We start from the raw sequence: 17,729 nt of genomic DNA, 5'->3' as shown, positions 1-17,729 counted from the left end.
TATTAGCTAAGCTAGCTCTGCCAGAAATTTAATAGGGTGTGGGAGGTGGGAGTGAAGGTTGGTGCTTAACATTAAATATCAATTTATTTTCTTATCTAATGAGACATGGTTCAAAAGGATTCATCACCTATCCTGTTGAATAGCTGTGGTATAAACAATATTTTAACCCTTAATATTTATATTTTTGACTATACATTACAGGAACTGATACAAAACTTTGTAGAAAATTGATGAATTTATTAGAAATAAGGACTTACAAGATTTTCCAGGGATTCTGATTCAATTAATCATAGTCATTAGTAAGAGGAGTCTTTCATTACTAGAGGGAAACAATATACAGATACATTTTAGCTAGTTCATAGATCTGTAGTGCCTGAGCCACATAATGGGGACAAAAGTGCCTGAGGAATAAAGGAGAATAAAGAAGAAATTCACTACCATGCTGTTAATAGAGGAATATGCTTAAGTGCTCATATGTTGGCTAATGCTAACTAGTGGGGACAAGAAGGCAAAGCAGGAAAAAAAAAAAAAAAAAAAGGAAAACAAAAAAGAGCAGCACAAAGGAAATGATTGAGAAATGTAGCAGCAGATATACCAAACAAGGAACTAATGGGAAGGTAAAGAGTGAAGGAATATAGTATCAGCAAGGAGGGTCTGACAGTGTAGCTCCTTATTAAGCAGATTATCTGTGTGCAGCATAGCATAGGAGCTGCCAATGTGCAGCTATTGCAGAGTATTCCAGGCTATAGCTAGAAGCCACAGGGTGCTGAGCTCTTTCAAAATCCTAACCTATTAGGCCCACAGAGGCATAAGTATTTATATTCTTAAAGTGCGATTTAGTCTGCTAGATCTTATAGTACCATCCTGGCCTCCTATGCTCAGCTATCACTGAGTGGTAGTTCAGTTATCTAAACTCATTAACGCTCACTTTACACATTAAATTTTCCAGAGTGTTCAGGGTCATTCTGTAAACCTAAAACTGTCTCCACCTTGAAAGGTCTCAAAAAAGCTCGTCATGGTGCAAGCTTAATAAGGAACCAGAAATTAGATACTTTTCCTCCAAAGACCTCCAAGGATTCAGTGCTTAGAGCAGCCTACCACAAATCTGCAGATTCAAGTTACTCACAAAAAACGATTGTACTGGCTATATCTTTTTAAGGACATCTGGGGAAGCAACAGATGTGGAGCACCAGCTGTTGCATCTCACAGTTTTGCAGTATTCTGGTGGGGAGCAACTGCTGAGAGGCCTAGTTTCTGCATCGTCCCCTGCCTTAAGAGGTCCATATTCACATATCCCATCTGCAAGAAGAATATTGTCAAAACTACCAGTCTATAGCATAGCTTGGATATAGGTCTATGCATGCATATGAATCTGTTTTTCTGCTCTTACTGTAAATTATCTCACTATGTAGAATGCATATCAAGACATATTAAGACATAAAGAGCACAAACTGCACTAGTTTTCAGTGAACTACCTGTTATTGTGTTCATTTAAGGAGATTAAGATTGTGAGGCATTAGCTTGCTCCAAGAATAATACAATTGTATCCCACAATAGCAGGTTTATTCAAAATGAAAATAGAATCTAAAATAAAATCCAGAATTTCCTCCTTTCTCTCATGATCTGTAGGCTACAGAGATATGTTCTCACTTGTGTATTGCCTTGGAGGTGTTATATGTGTGAGAAAGAGGAGGAGAGGAGGGAGGGAGAGTTGTTATGGTCTGGCTAGCATAATGACGCAAAATCCGTAAGGAATGATGAGAAGAGGGCATAGCTGCAGACCTGAAAGAAGTGATCTAGTCCCTTCAGCTCAAATGCTTTCATTACATATGATCTGAAATTGCATTGGGAAATTACATGCCTCCTTAGGGGAACTAATAGGATATGCTAGAGACTCCCCTTGCAACCATTCCTTTCATGCAAACAGTTGCATTCTCTTAGAAAGTAAGAAGCAAAGATATGAGATTTATTCTGCATCTCTATGATACAACAACAACAACAACAACATATCCTTGACCACAGGGTCCTGGGGCCATAGGTTCCCTACCTTCTCGTAAAACACACTCACTGTTCAGGATGAAGTAACCCCGTTTTTCTCTAGATGTTAATGTATTCAGCTAGAGAGGTGTCGAGATCTATAGGCTTGGCTCATGTACTCATATCAATTTTATTTTAATTTCATTTATAAATTCAGAGATATTTTAATGTTTAAATAAGAAGTGTCTGTTTTGGAGGACTGCATCTAGAATGTGCCATTAGTGCCATTAACAGTCATCCAAAAGCACAACTATCAAGTATGTCATTATATGCATATATATTTATGTATAGGGCCATATTTATATTCCTGTCTGATCAGTTACTCTCTTTCAAGACATGAGATGACAAAATTCATCATAGTCTAGTGGTAAGTAGATTTTTTTTGATGTACAAGGAAAAATTGTACATCAAAAATTGTTCAATCTTTGAACAATTTCATTTCTTTCAGAAGGATCTAAGCTACCTCTTCTTGGATGGATGCAATGTTATTAAATGCTGTATTACTTAAAGCATGTATTATAAGGCAAAAGTTCAGTACCATATTTGATAAAGCAACTTTTGAGGTTTCCAGCTGGCTATCCACACAAATGGAGAGAGCTTTGGGAAGACAAATCACAAAATCAGAGAAATCTTGTCTTAAAAGGATCACAAGCGGCCATCTGCCTATGCCTCATCTCAGAGCAGGTCTATTGATGAGGTCAGTGGCTTTGAGCAGCAGAAACATGAAAACCTTGATGGTTAAAGATCTTCCTAGCTCTACATAATACGGTCTAGCAGGGAACTGTCTCCCTAGTGAGAATTTTTTTCTTAATGTCCAACATGAATCTCTTTTGTTCCTACTGAGATTTGATCTATCATCATCTTTATAATTTCTAATCAAGTAACTGTAGGATGTAATTAGATACCTCTTCAGCAATTTCCTCTTCATCATTAAGCTTAACTCCCTCAACTTCTCCTCCTATATGCCCTGAGACTCTACTCTTCTCGGCAGTCTCTTCCCTAAAAAAATAATAAAAAAAAAATCTGACTATACACTGGTGTTAGTGAATTCTTTGGGCAAAACATCCTGGAAATTATGCAGATTCAGTTATCAAAGTAAGTGTATTTTAAATACCACTTGTGAGGGATCAATATGGATTGGATTCCTTCTTAGAGAGTACACATTTTGTCCCCCATATCCACTGGTACATTGCATGCACCAGAATTACTAATGTGAGTCAACTTCCATTCCCTGTTCTGAGGCTAGTAACATGTTATTCAAGCAAATTGTACTGGTCTGCCAAATATACCCAGTTCCTAACAATACCCTTTCCCTTGAAAAGGCAAGATCAGGCTGTAGAGAAACATTAAACAATTCCTTTCTCTCTGTAAAAGGGTCCAGAGCTGTGATCAATATTTGTTGTCAGGAGATAGTCCTTAGAGACTCAGAGATTTACGGGTTATGAGAGCTTGTCCCTGGTTTATTAGAGCTCCTTGTAACAGTAGCCAGCTTTATTACACTCCTCCAAATTGGATATCAGCATGGAAAATCTTACATTTCAGCATACATTCAGAACACCCTGCTTTTTTGCTTTTGGCTGATTGCCTCCAGTCTCTTAACAAGTTTTCCTTATTAGCTGTGCTATTAAATAGCCCAGAGAAATCACAGAAGTGCATGAGTACCACATGAGAACCACGATTATAGCAAAGAAATCTATCATCCAGACTGATTTCACACTATAAAATTAGGACCATTAGTTTATTATTTATTATTACAACTATTTTGCACCCCAAATCTTCAACAAATCTTCAATTAGGAGTAGTTGGTGTTAAAATGGCTATAGACCCAATTTCCGAGTCTGGGATGATCATGTCACTGCTGATTGTAAGAGACAGACAAGGAAGAAGCTTATGGCTTCTGATTCACCAGCACAGAGAAGTGAAGAATGTAATTAGTTTCAGAACAGGGTGTGTGGTTATGCAGAAAGCAAGTTCAGGACTCAGGCCACCTTTGCATCACGTGGTTAAGGGAGTTCATGAAATTAAGAGAGGCACACAGACCTCTGGAGGGATGCAAAATGAATTCAATGACATCCTTGAAGGATGTTTTGGGGAGACTTGTGAATGTGGTTTCTTTCCAAAACTGCAGTCCCCAAGCTTCAAGTTAGAAAAGAATAGTTAAGTATTCTGTTGGCATATCTGATGGCATAATTTTCCTGGTTAGGGTAAGAACCCGATTTTGGCACACAAGACAAGCATTTTATTGTGAGCAGGTGGAATTATGTGAACAAATCCAGTTCTGCTGCTAAGAACATTTATTATATGAGCTTCAAGTCCCATATAATAGGTATTATTATATGCAGGGTACTTATTATATCAGCTGCAAACAAAAAGGTTGATTGTGTTATATTTGTTGCTTTGCCAAGTGAAAAACAGGGAAAATTTCATCTTACAAGTAAATGTCACAGTTATGAACATGGAAGACAGATAAAGATTGTTTGTGTAAAACACTGTGGAGTAAGTCAGTCAGAAGAGAGCTTGGTAAACTCCTAGCAAAGCCACAAGCCACCATTATTGTTATGCTTCAATATGGTTATTGCTAATGAAAAGACATGGCATCAGCATGATTTATCAAAAAATTATTATTTAAAAAGAAAATCACTTCCTAAAGAGAGGAAGAAAATGAGGGGAGTATCTTTCCCACATGGGAACTAGTCACAAATTCTGAAAGTGAAAGGGCAATGAAGACTATTTCATGACCTCCAGCATAATGTAGGCTATAGAATCACAAACAAAGGTTTCTGCATTGATCCCATTACTTCTGCTTTAAATGCAGGTGATCATTAAAAAGAAGTCAAAATTTGAAGAATGCAAGTGATGGATTGTATATAGCATCCCAGGGTAAGTTGTTCACATAGTTAAATTATTTCACTGCTAAATATTTTCATGTCTGATCTACTCTGAATGTGACATATATCAGCTTCCAAATTCTGTTTCTTATTATGCCTTTTACTGATAGATTAAAGAGTCATCTGCTATCAGAAATATCTTCCCTATATGAGGTAAAATCAAGACAGTTCCTAATCTCTTAGATAAGTTAAAAAGACGGAGGGTTTCTTTATTTTATAGAGGGCTTTCCAGATCTTGAGCATTTTTGTAGGTCATTTCCTGAATACATTCTGATTTGCCAGCATCATTTTTGAAGTGTGGATCCCAGAACAGAATATTGTATTACACTGATGGCCTCATGACTGCCTCATAATGGACTATTGGGAGGCATTCACATTCTATGGCTATGGAGTGGTATAAATATATGAAAAAGGAACGCTGAATAGAATGGTGAAATTCATGCTGAGAAACAGATCAAAGCTTATGTTGTATCTAGATTGCAGTGGACTTAACAGAGGCTTGGGTCTGATGCCAGTAGTTGGGGTGGACTTAACAGAGGCTTGGGTCTGATGCTGTTGCTTTACTGTGTGGAATATAAATACCACCTGGAAAAAAAAAAGTTTAGAATCATCAGCAATTGCCAGATATTAGAGACTTGAACACTGAAGTGTTCCAGTGCCTTTGAAAGAAAGAAACTTTTGGAAAGAATGTCTACAAAAAATCTAGTCCTTGTTTCTCAGGACGGGATTGAAACACTGAATAATAGAAAAAGGTTTTCAGTAGAAAGTCATATGTGGGAGAACACAACCTGAAATATTTTTCTTTGTGTGTATGCCAAAGGCAAAAAAAGGGTCAGATATTAAATATGTATTTGTTTGCCAAGATGAAATTTTCCTTTTTTCTGTTTTTTTTTTTTTTTTCTTTTAATAAAGGGGGGGAAAACATATTCATCCCGTATGCAGTATATGCAGTAATAAATCATCTAAGTAGTCTGAATACTTCTAAAATATTTCATCTATGAGTCATATTTTTAACATCCACAGATCTTCTCCAATTAAGAACTAGTTTTAGACTATCTGTAAGTTACATCTGTGGATCTGGGGAATTAATCTTCTATTCATTTTCTATCATTCTTACTTAACCTTTTTATCCAATCATTGCAGTATAAAGGAAAGAAATAAGATTTTACAAAATCGAAAATAAGACACAGTAGGAATAATTTCACTTATCTCTAATGATGCCAGAAACACATCTGTTGTAGATAATTATACATTTTTATATTAGAAAACAGCCTCTAAACTTGGAAAGTTTTAGTTTTTTTTTGTTGTTGTTTTTTTTTTTTTTGGAGTGCTAAAGCTAATAATGTCCTAAATGTTTTAAGATCATAGAGAGCTTAATTCTTCTCTTATGTAAGTGCTATCAATATTACTTTTAAACACCAATGCAGGAAACAGGCTCCAAAAAAAAAAAAAGTCATTTGATTCACATGCTATAATCATCTAATTGTATCTATCTCACCCTGTTTTCTCCTATTTACATCTACAGGGGAGTAAGGGGTGAGGGATGTGTGGGCACTGCTAGCACCTTTTATTTTTCTTCTTGTCTGACAGTGACACAGTTTTCTGTAGCTGCTTTAAACTTATCTAAAATAAAACATTTCTTGGTATCATAACTTTATGTTTCTTCTCCATTAAATAATGGACGGCACATTCAGAAGGTGATTGGAGATAGCCTTCTGGGAGGTGGCGTTTTAAGCTTACATCAAATATCAAGACAAATCAGGTCTAAATTTAACAAAACAGAGGTACATGGTACAGATAATCGCAAGCTGTATCCATGTTGCATGTTTCTCCCTTATTATTGTAGTTCTCCTGGAACTCCACTGCTTCCAAGAAAGGTAGGGAAAATACTGCTGCTGGCTGAATGAATGACTGCATCAAGTCCAGCTGTAGCATCTTGCACAGGTCCTGTTTCCATATTTAATGGTAAAATTACTAATGACTTCCAAAATTGTCTTGTCTCACTCTGCAAAAGAATCCCAAGTTGTTTCCCAATTTTATAGTGTGGATTTAATATAAAAATACTGTAAAAACCTATTAGATATGACACTATCAACTACTTAATTTTGCTTCATATTTCCCTGTGCTATGATACCGTATATTACTTTAAACAGGCTGAAATCAGGTGAATTAAAGTGACAAGCAGAAGAGAACTTTGGGATCCCCAGAGCTGTCAAACAGGAAAAATTGCCTTATTCCTTACTTCATTTTAAGAAAATATTATTATTATTTGGCCCTGAAGTATTGCAGCCATAAACTGATAAAATTATCCAGAAAGGCCTTAGAGACATCTGAATATTCCCAGTTTGAATAGCAATATGTAGAGGAATAAATTTGCATTTTTAGTAGCTTAGTTCCACTTTCTATAACCCCTAAAGGGCAATGTTGTTCAATACACTTTGTCGGAGCAAAATATAGCTGTTAGTGTGTTTATTTAACTAGCTAATGCTCATGTTCATATCTGCCACTTAAAGACACTAATGCTGCATTGAGCTTATCGTCATTTGTTTATTATTACCTACAGGAAAAGGGAAGAGATTCTGCTGCTTGTTTGAAAGTCTTTGCTAATACACTAAGTACCCGATCTTGCACTGAGATAGGGTCTTTATCATGTACGTACTGCAGTAAATGCTTTCACATGCAATAAAGCTTCCTTCACAATCACTGCTGTTGGACCTGATTTCACAAATACTTCTCACAGAGCGATCACAAAGGCTATTCAAAGAGTAATCATATGAAGCATGCACCGTAAATCCTGATTTACTGCACATCAGCTTGTGTCTCGGGGTCTCAACAGCATATGCAACTCCCCAAAGAGATAGACTGACCCTGGCATATCCCTGTAACAGAGGGTTGGGTACATTTATATTAATTCCCTGATCCTCTATCTTTGTACGTGAGTTGTAGTCAAAATGAATGCAAATGACTAACTTGTCTTGTGATGCAGGGCGGAGAAATGCAGTCTTTAAAAATGAGCAAACAGAGTTGGTCTCTATCTCAGAAGGGCTCCTACTACTATTATAGTAAGAAGTGCCTGATGGCATCATGACTTTCTTTATGCCCCTTGCTGTCTGGGAGGTAAAAGTGTTCCCTTGCACTTTCAAGGAAACAGGCACAAGAATAAGATTCACCGTACCACATATAGCTTTTTGTAGTACAAAGTCTGATGGTTGAACTAGTTCCTATGATGTTTCTGCAGTCAATGAATATCTGTCTGTAGAGCCATTAGAGTCTGGATTCCACTTCTTCCTATCCCAAAGTAGACAGATAAAATAAGTCACATGATTTACACCCTTAAAATGATCATACGACATTGCAGATTTGGAAGAGACCCCCAAAATAATAGCTTTTATGTAGATGATCACAATGTAGAACTCAAGATAGGATTCAGTTGCCTAAAAACAACTATTGTCTTTTGATATTGTTGGAAATATGTTATATCATGACTGTCAGCCCCAACTGGATATCTCCCTGTGAAATGCTGCAGTTTGAAAGCCGTAGTGGTGGTGGCAGGGGGGAAGGAGATATGAAATAAGTATCGGATTCACAAACAGTCTGCGGACCGTAGGTCTGATCGCCTTTTTAGCAGAAAATCGAGTTCCCAAATAGTGTGATCAACTATAATCTCAACTCTGGCAGTATCAGATTCATGAACGGTCCATGGACGGTAGGTCCGATCACCCTCCCAGAAGCAAATTGAGTTCCCAAATAGTGTGATCAACTATAAGCTCGACACTGGCAGTATCAGATTCACAGTCTGTCAACTGTAGGTCCAATCGCCTCCCCCCAAACAAGTAGCCGAGTTCACAAACAGTATAATTTGTTCAAATGCAACATTTACAAAGCAGGTTTCAGACATCAGTACAGGAAATTCTCTACTACAGCATGGGGTTTTTAGCTACGTCTGATGTACAAATGTGCAATCATCACTCACCCCAGAAGATGGGAGAGGGTTCTCAGTTTCGAGTCTCCTCAGGCAGTGTCGCATCCCAACCTGAGGGGAGGAAAGGGGGATCAGTGCATTGACTGACCCAAGAGTTAAGATGGAATCTTCCCTCTCACTTCTTAGTCTCCTCAGGCGGGGTTCCAGTCCGAGGGGAGGAAAGGGGGATCAGCCTGTCGACTGACCCAAGAGTTATGATGGATTCTTCCCTCCTCCTTTTCATCCTTAGTTCACCTTTTATACTTTTCTTTAGATTCAGGTGGAGCTTGAGTGACTAGAGTCATACTTAATATTGTTATTGATTGGTGAAAAAATTTCTCTCTTTCATTTACAGTCAATTGAAAATCTAGAGTGCACGCTCAGTGAGGAGTGGTTGTACCTCAAAGGCAGGTAACTTTTGGGATGGAGGTGTGTTTTGACATTATAATGAGCTTATAATAGGCAAAGTTCAAGTAAAGTTCATCCGAAAGGAGTGATTTGCCACCCTTACTGGCTCTGCACCGGACTTGTTATCGTATATCTCCCATTGGACAGCTACTGTGCAACTTATCAGCCGCCCAGCACAGGGAGTGCAAAAGAGTTTGGCTGCGATGTCTTCACCCAGCTCCATCCTCTGTTACTCCCCTTTGCAGCTGCGAGGAGGGCAGATTGTGTTGCCCAGGGAACCATGGAGGATGAGCATACCAACCATCCTGGAAGTGGCAACTGTGTGTCCCTCCAAGTAAGCGTCTGTAATGCCAAAACTTCCGTTAGGCCCTAGTTCCCACCTTCAAACAATTCTTCCACACTCCCCAGGTGGAGACTTCAATCATGTCACTACATGCCTCTGTTTAAGTAACAGGACTATCCTCCTAATGTTCTTAGAAAAGTATTCCTCAAGCACTAAAGGGCATAGCTTCTGCATATCTTTTAAAATAACTGACCATCACAATGATCAGTCACTCCTTGAATATATCTATATAAGAAAACACATTCCTATGTTGATAAAGTCTTTGGCCTTCTGTGAAAAGCAGAAAATAGATCTATATCAAATCAATAGCTGCCACATGAAAATTCAGTCTATACAGATATACCAAAGAGATCTTGATCCTCTACCTCAATATTAGGAGCCAGTTATCTGTTAAACCTCCTAACTTTTCAGGACCTTATTAAGGGAATGGCAGAGGAAGCTGTGACATAGTTTGTGTCCAGGATAGGGTAAGAGGATGAGATTGGTAGCGTGTATGTGTGTCCATGTGTGCATGTGTGTTTCTATGTCTCCCATTTGTTATGTCTTACAAAAATCTGCTTATGTGTAGCATCTCTTTTATATGACGACTACCATGTACGGTTCATACTATGCTGGCCAGCACAATGGATGCTTGGAAAGGACCACAGGAGTCTTTTCTCATTTACAGAATCCATGGCCTTATTGTTTGTTGGTTGTGATAGGTTTCACTCAATTCATTGTAAGAAAATACCAATGGCTCCAATGGCTGAATTTGAAAAACAACAACAACAAAAAAAAACCAAACAAACAACAACAACAACAAAAAAAACAGAAAAAGTGCACAATAAACAGAGGTTCATAGGTGTACCAATTACAAAAGACTCTACCTTAAGACTATACAACACAGTGGAGTAGTAGTTGCTGTCAGTTTAATAGCATTAAATCAATGCAATTAGAGAGAACAAACTGGATCAATGTAACATCATGGTGTAGACATGGTCTTATTGTTTTGTTGCAAAAAAAAAAAAAAAGGAATTCTTTTGAAAGAACTATTCACAAAATCATCAAGGAAAAGGAAAGACATGTAATTGGATAAAAAATCATGTCTTTTGTTCATTACCTAAAAGGTTAGTAATAATTGGTGGGTCCATCATGTAAACACTCTCAGAACTTGCCATACATTAGTGCTAGTAAAGTTACTTTTATTCAGATTCAGTTGGCATAGGAATAAATATGGGAAAAAACATAGGATTTTTTTCTACTAATAATTGTTCACGGTTTCATCACCCTCCTTCTTTCTTCCTTCCTATTAAAAGCATTTTGAAACTTTTCCATTCAAATGCAGATTATGACTACTATCTCAATATTATATGCACTCTTTTCATGAATAGTTTGCAAAATATGAAGTCTAATTATCTTGTGCTTGGACTGATTTTTTTTAAAAAAAGAAATCATAATTATTAAAAAATGCTATTGCTCATGAAATTTTAACCTCTGGAGACTTTATGTAGCAAACGGATCTTCTTGCTTTCTTCTACTCAAAGGAACCATTCTCTTTGGAAATTTTGCAAATGAACCTGGATCTCTATTTTTTTTTTTTTTTGATATTTTGGACACATAAATGTGAGTAGAAATAACAATTGTCCAACAGAATTTTGTCCAGGAAAAAAAATATTATGTAAATAAATCTCCTGAGCAGTATGTATGCATGTTTTCACATCCTGCAGAGTTGCAGATAACTGAAAAGCTGGATTTCCATCTATACTTTTCATAGACATAATAAAGTTTCTAGTAGTCACCTTTTTCATAAGAAGCATGGAAATACTGAAGCTTTTGCCTTTTGTATTTGCATATGCACTGACCCGGGCTATTCACAGTTCCAAATTCAATTTCTCTCATAACCTACTTCCACAAATCCATACTACTACATCTAGGATCATTGAAGACAGGCTTAATCTGTCATTTCTATTCTACAGGCAGTTTGAACTCCTCCTGGGTAGGAATTTTATTAGCACCATGATGGTTGGCAGCAGGACCTTCCAAAGAAAGATGGTGCAGTAATATGACAGTGCTATCAGGACGAAAGGGATAGACAGAGGGTAGGCTTGGCACTGTAGATCCCCCCTAGATAGAGAACAGATAGAGACTAGAGTCCATACTAAAGAGGGAGCACTGATAAAGGATTTTTCCTCAGACATTCCTTAAGCATGGATTTGAGTCTACATGATGTAGAGATTTAGGGAGATAATCCACAGATAAACATGGAGAAGAAAAGGTTAAAGGGAAAAAGTTGTTTTCTGCTTTTAACTCTCTAACAGGTGGCTGTAGAGAAGATAGATCATGACTCTCTGTTGTCAACAGGGACAAAAGAATCAAAAAGAAGTAATGAACAAGAGATGTAACAAGGGAAATTCTGATCATATATAACGAATAAATAATACAGTGCAGTTTACTAAATATTGAAACAGCCTAAAGGAAAAACAGGGATTCTGCATCCTAAGAGATTTTTGTGATTTGTTTGGATACCACCCTGAGCCACCTGATGTAACTTTGAAGCTAGGCTTGCTATGGACAGGGGCATAGATTTGGCTCCAGAGTTCCCATCCAGCCTGAACTATCCCATATGCCAGAGTCTTCAATCATGTCTGAAAGACAGATACAGTCTATCTACTGAAGACTACATCTGCAAAAGTAGATGTAGCACTCTGCCTCCCATTCCTTCTAAACACTATAGCATACACGACACACCTCAAGCAATTTGCCACAAGATTTAAAGTCTTATAATCTTTTATTATCACTGTTTGATGTAATCTGTCATCCTTTGCGACATTATAGGAGAAATTCTGTGCATTGTGCATCTTTCCTATCAATATTTTTGTACATTCAGATTTTGTGCATCTTTTGCCACCCAGTGTGATTCTAAAATTAAATTACAGAGTGCCATAATATTGCTGTTTAGACAAGTTAGTCCTGTCATTCTGTGTTCCTGAATAAGCTTGCAGTACATCTGAATATGGTTAGAAAAATAGTTTATGACATTGAGACAAGATAATGAATTCTGTGAAAGAATGGTTGTCACACTGGCTTGACTCCAGCACAATTTGAAAACTATTATTTAGCTGTTGTCAGAAATTTCTGCATTTTGTTCTTTTTTTTTGCCTGTAATCTTTTGAAAATGTTTTTAAAACACTTTAGCTACAGCAGCTGGTTGGGTTTTTGGAAATGTTTCGCAAAGACTGAATTAGATCTGCTGATGAAAGTATGTATGGTGATATCATGAAGTACTGGTAAAGTATTATGAAGTACTGGATGAAAAGAGTAAAGAACAATATTCTGAATTCTGCAATTACATTTACACAAACATAGCAATAACTTCAGGAATTGAGGGAATTTCATAGAAAACGATATTTCAATATTTTAAGAAAGCAACACTAGCACTAACGCAATCCATTATTGGTCTACTGCATACAGTTTCAATTAAATATGTAAATTATACTCATCTAATAAAAGCTGTCAAAATCTAGTAAAAAAACAACATCTAATTTTTATTTTTAAATTACATACTACAAAAAAGTATTGTCTGAAGTTCTCTACTAAATACAGTAGGCTAGTTTTATGTCCCTGATTTATATCAGGTGATGTTTTGGGAGTGCCTTACATTCTTCTTCCTTTTGTTTTTGTTGATCTCTTAAATTACACTTGTTAAAAGAAAAATGTATTTTTTAGTCTTTGTTTACTCCCGTACAAGGAAAGTAAGAATTCCAAACTGACTGGAGGTGGGGGAAAGGGAGAGAAATAGCTATAAAACTTTGTTTTTCACTTACATTTTTAGCTAGCTTCCATGTAACTACAAAGTGTTTTGCAGCTAATGGAATTCAGAAGGTTATTTCATTTGTTTGATCAAACTAAATTGAAATGAGAGGCCTCACAAACAGCAGTAAACAGTAAGAGCTAAGCAGTAATTTTAAAATTTAAATAAATAAAAGCTTACAGGACTTTATTTATTTATTAAAATAAATAAATAAATAAAAGCTTACAGGACTTTTTTATTTTAATTTTTAGATATTTTACCTACGGAAAGGAACAAAAGTTTTCCTATCATGTGTTTATGTGTGTTTTTGTTTGTTCAGTAGGATGTTTTTTTCCTAGAAGTGAATAGCCCTAAATCTTCTCACAGTAAATAAATTGTATGAAGAGGCCCAATCTGAATGCTCCCAAACCACTGGGATTATTCACAAGATGCCTGTACGACATTACTTGGTTTAGAACTCATTCTTTCTGCATCATAGTAGTAATATTCACTCTATAAACTACAGTCTTAACGTTAGCATGTAAAAACCGTAGTTTTAGTTTGCATGGTTTCAATTAAAAGACATTTTTTGCTCTAATAATGGCAATATTTTAAAACCAAAACAGGTCCTTTTTCCCTTGTTTATAGAAGATACACCCCTGGGCCATGCCTCTGTAGCAGATTCCTGACTTGAAATGCTATTTATTGGCATTATTTAGTTTCTGTTCAAGGAAACCACTACCTTGGGATGCATATGCGTGCTGTTACACACGCTGTTATTCTTGATGGTAGAATATCCCAGGCAGAGATCAGGCTGGCAAACCAGGGCAGCCACTGCACACTTTTAAAGACTTCATTTTCTCACAGTGAATCCCCCAAACCGCCGTTGTGTTCTGGGCTTGATCTATTTTCTTTTGTAACCATTTTTTTTTTTTTTTTGTAACCAGTCATCTTTTTTTTGTTTATTATTGGAGATTTCTTGCAAAATGAACACTGTATCCCAAGCTATAATGTTCTAGAGACTTCATAGCTGTACCAGTGATAATCTAAGATTACAGACAAAATGAGATTTGTAGATAAGGATAATGAGGCTGGGAAAAGTAGAGTCTTTGGGGCATACAAAATGCATCTTCAATCCTCAAACCAAAACAGCAAATTCAAATGTGTTGCTATTCAGAGGAAACTGGACAGGTTGGAGAGTAGGGCAGAGAGGAATCTCATGAGGTTCAACAAGGACGAGTGCAGGGTCCTGCACCTGGGGAGGAATGACCCTTGGCACCAGGACAGAATAGGGGTTGACCTGCTGGAAAACAGCTCCACAGAGAGGGATTTGGGAGTCCTGGTTGACAACAAGTTAACCATGAGCCAACCATGTGCCCTCCTGGCCAAGGCGGCCAATGGGATCCTGGCCTGCATCAGTGTTGCCAGCTGGATGAGGGAGGTGATCTGCCCCCTCCGTTCAGCTCTGGTGAGGCAGCAGCTGGAGTATTGTGTGCAGCTCTGTGCTCCCCAGGGCAAGAGTGACTTGGGCTTGTAGAGAGGGTGCAGCGTAGGGCCACGAAGATGATGAAAGGGCTGGAGCATCTGTCGTATGGGGAAAGACTAAGCAAGCTGGGCCTGTTTAGCCTAGAGAGGAGAGACTGAGAGAGGATCTTATCAATATGTACAAACAGCTGAGGGGAGGATGTAAAGAGCATGGGGCCAAACTCTTCTCGGTTTTGGCCAGTGACAGGATAAGGGGTAGTGAGCGCAAATTGAAACACAGGAAGTTTCATCTGCATGTGAGGAAGAACTTCCTTCCTATGAGGGTGCCAGAGCCCTGGAACAGGCTGCCCAGAGAGGTTGTGGAGTCTCCTTCTCTGGAGATCTTCCAAATCCACCTGGACGCCACCCTGTGCCACATGCTCTAGGTGTCCCTGCTGGAGCAGGGGGGTTGGACTAGATGATCTCTAGAGGTCCCTTCCAACCTCCACCATTCTGTGATTCTGTGATGCTGTGAAATCTAAATACAAGTAAAGAACTGCTTGACATTTAAATAGGTATGTATATAAAGATCATCTTTGGTTCCTGTGGACAAAAAGGAGCAGGAAGATTCCACTTGTACTAGATACAGGAACCACTCAGTATCATGGTTTACATGCCTTTTTTTTTTTTTTTTTTTCCCACCACTAATTTCCCTGTATTACAGAGGAATAATCTACATTTCCCTCTTTTTTTTTTTCTTTTTTTTTTTTCTGTAAGATATTAATTCTGATAAACTGTACTCTGTGGTATTTATCTTTGATTCTTGATGCTTCTATTTTGAAGAAGGCATGAAAGTTGAATATCTGAAAGCTTCTCGACATTTTCTGCTGTGCAAAAAGTGGGATTAATGGAAGGGTTGTACAACAGATCCTTGTGACACACGACTTGCCAAGAGGAGATTTTGCAATGTCTATTTACTATGCCTTTAGGTTCTCTCCCCGCCATGAAAATGTTCCTGAAATTGCTCAAGTGGTGAGACTCTGTTCTTGCGTGTTCAAGAGATGTTTATTTAATGCTCCTGCCATGTCTCTCTTCAGTCCATTCACATGTTTATCCAGGTGTGTTCATTCCCAGTCAAGTGCTTCAGGCCCACAAAACTCTTGATCTACTGCATTTCTAAGACTTTTTTTTGGTTGCAGGAATGGAGATTTAAACTCTACCTTCCTTGAAATTGTTCCTTGCAGCCACAGCAGTTACAGAAAATACCATGAAGTTGAACACAGGAATGGAAAGAAGGGTTGGGTAGTAGAGAGACTTTCCCTTCTACATTGTCAGTCCTCACATTGTCATGCTCCAGAAAAGTAAAGCACAAGATTAAAGTAAAGCAGACAAGAAAAGAAGTGCCAAAAGTTTTTGGAAAAAAAGTAAACATGAGCATAGAGTGGCTGCAGAGACATGTCGAGAAGATTGTGCAGCTGGTAAAACCTGTTGAGATTAGAACTGAAATCAGAATAACTGAGGTTCAGCATTCTTGTGGTAGTCTGCAAATTATGTGAACTTGAGTATTTGAGCCCTACTGACAGCTAGTCTGTGGTTGGTCACTCTCCAAATCGCACACTTCACTGTTCCCGTGATTGCTTCTGTTTACTTCAACAGCCAAAGGTGTGATGTAACCAAAGGTTTCAGACATGCTGATAAAAACAGGAGTCAGTATGTTTCCATGCCACTATTTCATATCATTTAATTCCAAATTGATTAGTCTGGATTGATACTGACTGGCCAATCCAAATTTTAATGTCTAGACTTTTAAAGCTGGGTTTCTTTGTACAACAATTTATAATATTATACCTAATACTATCAACTTGTAATGCTCGTATTATATTTAACAAATCTCTGTCATAATACTATAAAAATGTACAGTTTCATACTAATATAATAACCACAAGTGTTTTCGGAGTTCAGTCACAGAACATATGGATAAGCAAGTTGTCTATAAAGTAATCACACATTGACAGTTATTTATGTATGAAAGCATTCTTAAGCATGTAAATCTTTTTTTCTCAGCTTTTCGTATGCTCAGCATGTTCATCTGATACTATATTGCAAGTATTTATGGTTGTAGATAAGTTCCTTAATTTATAATTTGTTTATTTCTTAGGACTAGTTCTATTAACAAGGGCATGTACATGCAAAATTAAATACTTTGACACTTAATTTTAATAAAATAAACAGGTAATTGCACACATTATAAACAGTTTAAGAGATTAATACATTCTGTCTATTCTCAACTGGATAGTCTGTAAAATATATATTTATGCGGAGTGCTAAATTAATTGGATACCTTGGTAGATATGAAAAAAAACTTTTCATTTTTTCCTAAGATTTGTATTTTAAGCTTATGTTGAACATATGCACATAATATAGAAATAAATGACAAGTTTTAAGACTGAGAGCATTTAATCACATTTAATCTGGGTAACATAAGGCTAGTTATGTAAACCACTGCCTAATAATAGAAAAGCACTGATTTACACAATATGAATTTAAATGTACCTTTGCTTAGTTGAACTGAAATTCTAACCTCATTTTATGGTATTCTTTGTTTTGACCTCGGCTTGCTTTACTGCCTTGTTGTCACCTAAAGTTGAATTGTTCTTGTAAAGAATTCCATTGAAATCCACACAAACTGAAGGTTCAATCTGTAAACAAAAATTATCCAAAATCACAGACTCACAGAATGGTTGAGGTTGGAAGAGACCTCTGGAGATCATCTAGTCCCACCCCCTGCTCAAGCAGGGACACCTGGAGCCCATGGCACAGGTTGGCATCCAGGCGAATTTGGAAGATAGAGGTGAAAGA

This window comes from Tinamus guttatus, unplaced genomic scaffold (genome assembly GCF_059628265.1).
Source record: "Tinamus guttatus ecotype Peru unplaced genomic scaffold, ASM5962826v1 Tinamus_guttatus_pri_ptg000306l, whole genome shotgun sequence".
NCBI classification, from domain to species: domain Eukaryota; kingdom Metazoa; phylum Chordata; class Aves; order Tinamiformes; family Tinamidae; genus Tinamus; species Tinamus guttatus.
This window is presented reverse-complemented; position numbering follows the sequence as displayed.